Source organism: Nuphar pumila, chromosome 7 (assembly GCF_984573655.1).
Source record: "Nuphar pumila chromosome 7, dmNupPumi1.hap1.1, whole genome shotgun sequence".
NCBI classification, from domain to species: domain Eukaryota; kingdom Viridiplantae; phylum Streptophyta; class Magnoliopsida; order Nymphaeales; family Nymphaeaceae; genus Nuphar; species Nuphar pumila.
This window is the reverse complement of record NC_143255.1, coordinates 3,942,175-3,949,045: the sequence shown is the minus strand read 5'-3', so window position 1 is coordinate 3,949,045 and position 6,871 is coordinate 3,942,175.

Genomic DNA, 6,871 nt, shown 5'->3' with positions numbered 1-6,871 from the left:
GATCGATCTATATACGTGCAACATCAATGGAATTCTCAGATTCCAACGTCTTCTTTCTTTTATTGCAATTTTCTTTGGTTTTTCGATTTCTTATTTTCATTACAACTGTCTTCTTGATTTTGACTGTCTGTTTATGTTTTCGATTATCCCCAAATGTCGTTACATTTTGTAACAACGTGCTGGGTTTACTGGATTTCATCTGCATTATCAGGTTTTGATTCTACAAATCTTTGTTTCCTATTTTTGTATTTGTTATATTTTATGGATTTTCATTTTTTTCGGTACTTTGATTTTGATTTTCCTTTATTAATTTCCTGTCATTGTTAATTTTTATCTGTGTATGATCTTTTCTTTCTAGACTTGATCTTCATCTTAATATCATTCCTGTCTGGTAGTTTCTTTTTCTTTAGCTTATTACTTTTTTATTTTTTTATTTATGTTTTCTATCTTCGGATTATGGGCTCAACATCTTGTTGATCTTCACGGGTGGTAATGTTGATCCTCTCTCTCTCTCTCTATATATATATATATAAAATTAAAAATTTGATGCTTAGAGTCTTAAAATTTCTGACCCCGTAACAGTAATAAAAGTAAAAATAAATGTTTCCCCTGTTTATTTTTTCCTTTCCCCTCTCCCCTTTCTCCAGCAATGACATCACTGTACTCCACAGCTCCGTCGACCACAGCCGTCGTCCACTGCCCCCAGGCGTGCCTCTTTGCCTCAGATGTTTGTATCCACAGCTCCATCGACCACCTCCCCAGGTGTTCCTCTCTGCCTCAGGTGTTTGTATCCATGAAACCTCTATTGATCAGAAAACGGTTTTAGAAAGATACCTAAACTGTAGCTTTGTCAAAACATTTAGTTAATTATAGTTCTAGAGATTTTTGATGGAGAGACTTGCGAAGGATATGTACATGAATCCATATATGTAAGGATTAATATAATTTATGTTTTGAAAGAAAAAAAGCAACTTAATGTTTTAAGGATAAACAAAATGGATAACGTCAAAGCTTGCAATGAAAAAACAATAAGAAAAATGAAAAAAGGTGTGAAGTTATATCGAGTATAATTGATTAAAGATGAGACAGGCACCTTCATGTTGCTCTTATCTGTTTCCAAGACAACTTATCTGCCTCTGGTGTGCCTCTCTGTCCACCACCTTAGCGAGATTAAGAGTTTTAAGGGAACTTCTGAATGCCCCCCATTTATCCAGAAAACTGAGAAAAGTTGGGAACTTGTTTTCTGATCAATAGAAGTTACATGGATTCAAACACTTCCTAATAGATGGCTGATAAGTTCTATGCCATGATAATGAAGAAAACAAGTTTCTGCCCACAACTCCCATGCAATACAAACAGTGGATTTGCAGTGTTGAGTTTTAGACACAGGAATTCAAGGTTCTTTTTTATGCTGCACATCCATGTATAGCCCTTCTCTGTTAATCATTTAGGCACGGTAGATTTAGAAGCCGCTAAGGGCCTTCTCTTTGTTAATCAAATTAAGAGTGCTTGTTTAGTTAGCTGGTAGTTTCTTCATTACTGAAGCACAAAAGTTCATATGGTACCATTCTCTTAATTATTGTTTTTTTTTAAATCTTTTGCATACCAACCAAGAATATTTTATTTCTGTTTTCTCTTTAAATGTATTTATTTCATTATTGTTATTGCTAATTGTCTTTTAATTTGTTAACTGTGTGAGAGAAATTTGAATATGTATGTAGTTTTTGGAAGTTTGGATTTGTTTCACCACATATCCAAAAGGAAAGACCATTGGAGCATCCTCAACATGTAATACACCTGTCCCTAACAGTGATAAATATTCAGATATTCATCAATTTGTATGATGCACTCACTTTCATCAATTTTTATGATAATATTAATGCATTTCCTAGTAGACATGATTTTAAGGTTCCTTTTCTGCTTTCATTTCTGGAAAAATATGATTTCCTAGTAGACATGATTTTAATATATATGCATGAAATTAAGTTCACATATATCAGTTTTGTGCCAGAGGTGGTACATTTCTGTTTAGTTTCCCAGGTTTCTCCTATATATCCACATGAAGCACCAAAGGTCAAGTGTAAAACTAAGGTGTGTTTCCTGGAAAAATGAGTAAAAAACTTCTTTTATTATGTTTTTTTGTTCAAATGTGTTATCATTATTCAATAACACCGTCATCCAAATATTGACTTGAGGGAAATGTATGCCTTAACATACTGCGTGAAGATTGGAAACCAGTTCTTAATATAAATACTATCATTTATGGCAGCGTTGGAACCTCATGCCCCTACGTTGTGGTGGACTTCAATGGCGAAAGGCCAAATTTTGGGACCTCTAGATCCTTGAGTTCACTGTCATCGACCCCATTTTTCTGTATTTTTTGTTCCTTCAATGGCTACAGAAGGCCAAACTTTGGTACAAGTGTGTTCTTTTTTGTTATTATGTTAACCATAAACAAGCTTTGTTCAAGTTGGTTCAATTTTCTTCTTTTTTATTTAGTCTTGGTGGATATATCTGCCTATTATTACCCATGTTATTTGATATATTAGCAAGGCTCGTTTCTCCCTTTTAGAAGGCATCCAATCCTCATATTTTTATGAAGCATCCATTGTGTAAATGAGCAAGTTGCACTCAAATTGATTCGTGCTTGTTTTGGGGTTGACTATCAATGAAGTCAAGTTTGAATTTATAATATGCAATTCAGATTTGAAAACTCATTGTGCTGTAGAAAGTTTGTGTGAATACTAGTGTGGAGCTTTTCCAGTGACTTATTTGGGAATGTCGATCATCAAGGGGAGGATGACCATATGAATTGTCTAAAATCTGAGCCGACCTCCTGTCGGTGTGCTTGAATCTATACAAAACTGAAACAAATTTTGCAAAAGCATGAAGTCCTTTTTATCAAATGTGGTGGGCAACGATGGTGTATTGGTGCCTGCCGCATGTTTTGAGTCCCCTAGTACTTTTAGTGCTTCAATTCTTTTTCATTTTTTATCATGCAATTTGCTTAGTTTCTTACAAATTATATTCCGCCTGAAATTTGCCAATCAGTGGTTACAGTATTTGACCTCCATAAATTACTGATAAAAGCAATATCATACTAAAAAAAACATCATTAAATTGCAAGCTTCCTTTCCGACTCGAGGTTGGTGGATTTGAATCAAGCGTAAATATCGGTTCCTCACTAGCCATTAGAGCTGTCAATAAGTTGGATCAACACCAGGTTTGGGGTTGACCCCAATCAGCTCATGTAAATAATCATTGGGTTAGGGTACAGTTTCGGATATTTGTCAGGTCAATATGAAAGAAACCACATCCAACCAAATAATTATTTTGAAATATCAAACCCAAACCCAAGGTCGCTTGTTGGTCACGTGGCTTCATCATGATCAGTGAATCTGGCGGTATAAAGCTGAAGATCATTGCCTCACAATCCCAACCACTTTACATTACAAGCTGAAATATGTATGATATAAGCACATAACAAGATTTCCCAGACGCATGCTGAAGATCATTGCCTCTCAAATCTCTGTTCATAATGAAATTGCTGCTTACCATTTTATAGATGCATGTAAGCATTTTAGCATATAAATTGCGAAAATGGAGGCAAAAATATGGAAGCTTCAATTGCAGCAAGTTCAAGGTCCAAATTTATTTAGCCATAGGGGTTACAGGGTATCACAAGTATTGTGGGCATTACATAACTGTGATCACTTGGGCAGTTTTCTTATCCACCAAACATCGGACCAGTAGTGAATTCAGGGCTTTCCGATGCCACAGGGCTTTGGGGCAATGATCCATAATATCACCACATCTGCATTGTGGAGGGATAGATCTTGTGCAGATGCACGCTCTGCATCCGTCGAAGCAATGGGGTTGAACTTTATCACATACATACACATGCCAACATGAATAAATATCCATTAGTCTCTCTCTCTCTCTCTCTTAAACTTTATCACAAACATACGCATGCAAGCATGAATAAAGATCCACTGTCTTCGACCAACTCTCTCTCTCTCTCTCTCTGTATGTGTGTTTTCAGTTTGCGTTACATAGGTGCGGGTGCGAGTGTGGGGGTATGAGTGCTGATGAGGCACTTTAAAAAACCTTAGGCGCAGGGATGTGGGGGAGTATATATATATATATATATATATATATATATATATATATATATATATATATATATATATATATATATATAGAGAGAGAGAGAGAGAGAGAGAGAGAGAGAGAGAGAGAGAGAGAGAGAGAGAGACGAAAGTAATTCAACATTACCACTCATGAAGATCAACAAAATGTTGAACCCATGAACTGAACAAGAGCAAAAGCCAAAACAAAAAGAAAGCACAAGAGAGAAGAACATCAAACAGATAAAATAGGCTCACACTGGAGCCGCTTGCCCAGATTGCGACAAAGGAGAGATAGCGTCAGCAGGAGGGAGCGGAAGATCACTAAGATGCATACGCAAGATCGCAAAAACATTTACCAAGATTTTATGCACCAGGTTTTGAATGTTAACTGGAATTTGACGAAAATGAGCATCGTTTCGCACCATCCAAACAAACCAGCAAGAAGTAAGCAACCACGTCCACCAAATGAACCTTCACCTCTTGCCGCGCATAATACAAACCGGCCCCAATATCAGATCTAGCGCAAAGAACTCCTCCTTAACAAACACTTCTGGATGCCTCCAGGTCCTGTTAAAGAGTTCCACAAATATTGGGCAAGACCAGAACAAGTGAAACATAGATTCTTCTGCAGCTTGACAAAGCACACACCAACTCGGGAGTTGAATGCCCCACTTCTTTAAATTACTGTGGGTCTGAATCCTATCGTGCAAAATTAACCAAGCTAGGACTCAAGAACGGGGAGAACGACCCGTTCGCCCAAAGCACATCCTCGGGCAACCAATCAGCCCCCGGCGGGAGCAACGATCTATAGACTTTTTTTGTGAGAAACTCTCCGCTTGGCGCCAACGCGCACTGCAACCACTGACCAAAATTTTTGGAGTTCTCAAAATGGTGTCTAAAGCAAGCTAAAGATCTCAACCACGATTTACGCAAGTGTGAGAGCGCCAAACCCCGGGTTCCCAGACGAACCGGGATAAGAGTTGGAGCCCCATATTTAGCAAGAAGCAAACTAGCACAAGGGTTATCCGGTTGGTGGCCAACCAACATTGCTTGGCGACAAGAACAATGCTTCGCAGTCTGGGAGCAGGAATGCTTAAACCAGCCATACGTCGAGGTAAGACCACCGAACGCCAACCAATCAAGTGACGCTTACCCTTGAGTTGACACCCAGACCATAGAAAACCTGCCAGCAAGCGCGTCAGCTGCTTCTCTACTCCCACAGGCATCACAAACATAGACATGAAAAATTCTGAAATAGTTGAAAGAACATGTCTGACTAAGGTTAGACGACCAGTGATGGAGAGATAAGACGACTGCCACGAAAGTAATTTGCGCTTCACTTTTTGAAGCGTTGGAGCCCAAGCAGTAGAAGAGAGGTGCTTCACTTGTAACGGCAAACCCAGTTACATAATAGGCAAGTCAAAAATAGTGCAATTAAAAATTCTCTTTCTAGCTGCAAGCATATTGGCATTAACATTTAACATGGTAATAGAGCATTTGGTCTCATTTAGAGAAAACCCGGATAGGAAGAGAAAGAACTGAATGATAAGCTTGAACCTAAGCATCTGTTGAACATTTGCACGAAAAAAATGATCATATCATCAGCATAAGTAAGAATATGACCCGGGAAGTCGAAAACCTACAAAAGATCAATGAAACCCGATACAGCAGCCCGTTTAAGCAAGACCACAAGACCCTCAGCAACTGCATTGAACAACAAAGACGATACGGGGCACCTTTGCCGCAAACCCCGCCCCAGCTTGAACCGGTCTCCTCTAACACCATTGATATTTAACATGGCATGGGTATTCGAGACCAACTCTCTCACCCAACCAGAAAAATGACGACCAATACCAAAATTTGCTAACATTTAAAATAAGAATGACCAATGAACAAAGTCAAAAGCTTTATGAAAGTTTAATTTAAGGACAAAGTAAGGTTGACCGCTATGCTGCAAGGAATGAACAACCTCGAACGCCATGATGAACGAGTGTTGGACCCTCTTATTACGGATAAAGGCAAACTGAGAGTCTGAAAAAATCCGGTTAGCCACCGATTTCAACCTATTCGTCAAAACCTTGGCAAACATCCGATAGAGAGCACTCATAACTGAGATTGGGCGGAATCGTGAAATATCAGTGGCCTCATCATCTTTTGGAATGAGCGAAATAATAACAACATGAAAATAATAAGGCAGTCTGGAGTTACAATTATGAAACTCATCAAACATGCTCACCACGTCTAATTTAACACAATCCCAAAAAGATTTAAAAAAGTCAACATGAAACCCGTCAATTTCAGGCGATTTCCAACCCGACAGATTCTTAATGGCCCTAAAAATCTCATCGTCAGAGAGAGAGAGAGAGAGAGAGAGAGAGAGAGAGTTGGTTAGGGTTAACTAAAACTACTTTTGGATAGAAATAGACTTCAATGTGGTTAACTTCACCTAACACAAAAGGAAGCTGAGTGTCTTACCCTTATGGGTGCGGGTGCGGTGCCCAGTTAGAAGAGTCGGTGTAGAGTTACTACAAAAACAACAAATAAGGTCAGGTATGGGGGTACTTGTTCAAGGAACCAAGGTACAATATAGAAATGTTTGCGTATAAATATGCTTAGTTGTTAAAATTAAAAATCCAAGAACCAATCCCATCTTCTAATCAGGTTTAGATTCTAGCTGCCCGATCTAGCCCATGAGTACGATTTTTTTTTTTTTAGATAGGCAAGCAGGATGAGTACCAAAT